The following is a 2,500-nucleotide window of genomic DNA, read 5'->3' on the forward strand; positions in this document are numbered from 1 at the left end:
GTCCGTCGGCCGGCGCGCCTGCCACTGGCCGCCCCCACCAGCCGGCTGTGGCGCGTGCGCCCACGCACCGCGCTGCCAGCACGCCGGGCGGCCCCCCCTCACCGGCCGGGGACGGTCCCACCCAGCCACCGCCGCGTATCGCCTCACACCCAGATCCCCCTTTCACGTTCGTGGGCATGGTGGGTCCCCTTTCACGTTCGTGGGCATGGTGGGTCTCCCTGAAACAACCGGTTAATAGCTCGACCGATCGTCGCCAACACTGATTCACCTCTAGCGAGAACAACCGCACCACAACGGGTTACCAGTTGTTCATTTGCGTAACGTCACCAGCAAACGTACACGTCCATCGCCATTTGCAACGAGTATTGCATGCCTGTGTCAGGTGTCACAACACACTACGTCTGCCCACATAGACGCAACAACATGTGCACGCCTAGAGAACACGTGGAAGGTAGACCCCGTACGTATGCGGTGTCCATTGCGCGAACGACTGTCAGCCCGCCTCTGCAGCATGTCGCAGATGTGGAACGCGGTGCAACATGCTATCACGGTGTGTGAGAAGAGACGACTATGTCCGAATACACGCTCCACTACATCAACAGACTGCTCATGCTGATCGCCATCCAGGGCGTCCGTTCCTCCCACACGTCTGTATGGCGTACCACACTGCAATCCAGCTCTTATAGGGAGACGACACGTAGCTGCGTGCACAATATTTGGACTGTATGGTCCGCCGTTGCTAGGCGCAGTCGTCATACGGTCACATGTGCCACGATGTATCATTCAGTACATACGGACCAATGTGCAGTACAGTTTGTGGGTTTTGCGTACATCGGCGGACAGGTGACAGGCCGTACCACAACGTAGGCTGAGTACGTCGGCATGCGAAGGGCATTGAACATGCAAACTTCTCACCGACCAGCTTGCGAAGGCAGGGGGGAAGGGGGGGGGGCGGCATGTACGTCCTGCTGCTATCCACACTACAGTGTATAGCAGGAGCATGTGGAAAGTCAGCAACACCTGCAAGGTGTTTAACATGACGCGATACACAGGGGACCGGGCAGTGCGAGTAGGGAACTATATTGCGAGGGTTGCGGTTAGGCAACACTACACCAATTTAACGGGTTGCATAACAATTACAGAGCAGGTTCAGCGACAACGTGCGTCAGGTTAAGGCGCAATATAGTTTAGGTTACGGCGCACTTTAGGTTAGGTTAAGGCACATTATAGGTTAGGTTAAGGCACATTATAGGTTAGGTTAAGGCACAACATGGGTTAGGTTAAGGCACAACATGGGTTAGGTTAAGGCACAACATGGGTTAGGTTAAGGCACAACATGGGTTAGGTTAAGGCACAACATGGGTTAGGTTAAGGCACAACATGGGTTAGGTTAAGGCACAACATGGGTTAGGTTAAGGCACAACATGGGTTACGTTAAGGCACAACATGGGTTACGTTAAGGCACAACATGGGTTAGGTTAAGGCACAACATGGGTTAGGTTAAGGCACAACATGGGTTAGGTTAAGGCACAACATGGGTTAGGTTAAGGCACAACATGGGTTACGTTAAGGCACAACATGGGTTACGTTAAGGCACAACATGGGTTACGTTAAGGCACAACATGGGTTACGTTAAGGCACAACATGGGTTACGTTAAGGCACAACATGGGTTACGTTAAGGCACAACATGGGTTACGTTAAGGCACAACATGGGTTACGTTAAGGCACAAATTAGGTTAGGTTAAGGCACAAATTAGGTTAGGTTAAGGCGCAACGTAGGTTAGGTTAAGGCACAACGTAGGTTAGGTTAAGGCACAACGTAGGTTAGGTTAAGGCACAACGTAGGTTAGGTTAAGGCACAACGTAGGTTAGGTTAAGGCACAACGTAGGTTAGGTTAAGGCACAACGTAGGTTAGGTTAAGGCACAACGTAGGTTAGGTTAAGGCACAACGTAGGTTAGGTTAAGGCACAACGTAGGTTAGGTTAAGGCACAACGTAGGTTAGGTTAAGGCACAACGTAGGTTAGGTTAAGGCACAACGTAGGTTAGGTTAAGGCACAACGTAGGTTAGGTTAAGGCACGATATAGGTTAGGTTAAGGTACGATATAGGTTAGGTTAAGGTACGATATAGGTTAGGTTAAGGTACGATATAGGTTAGGTTAAGGTACGATATACGTTAGGTTAAGGTACGATATAGGTTAGGTTAAGGTACGATATAGGTTAGGTTAAGGTACGATATACGTTAGGTTAAGGTACGATATAGGTTAGGTTAAGGTACGATATAGGTTAGGTTAAGGTACGATATAGGTTAGGTTAAGGTACGATATAGGTTAGGTTAAGGTACAATATAGCTTAGGTTCAGATACACATTGTTGTAGGGAAAGGTGTATTTGGGGGGGGGGGGGGCGGCAGGTTCGTTGATAGTGATTATCGTAATTGGATGCCTGCGGCATTATCCGATTTGTCACGTCAGGATGCACTTTTGGCTCATGACAGGCG

The sequence above is a fragment of the Schistocerca serialis genome, unplaced genomic scaffold (genome assembly GCF_023864345.2).
Source record: "Schistocerca serialis cubense isolate TAMUIC-IGC-003099 unplaced genomic scaffold, iqSchSeri2.2 HiC_scaffold_1223, whole genome shotgun sequence".
Lineage (NCBI taxonomy): Eukaryota > Metazoa > Arthropoda > Insecta > Orthoptera > Acrididae > Schistocerca > Schistocerca serialis.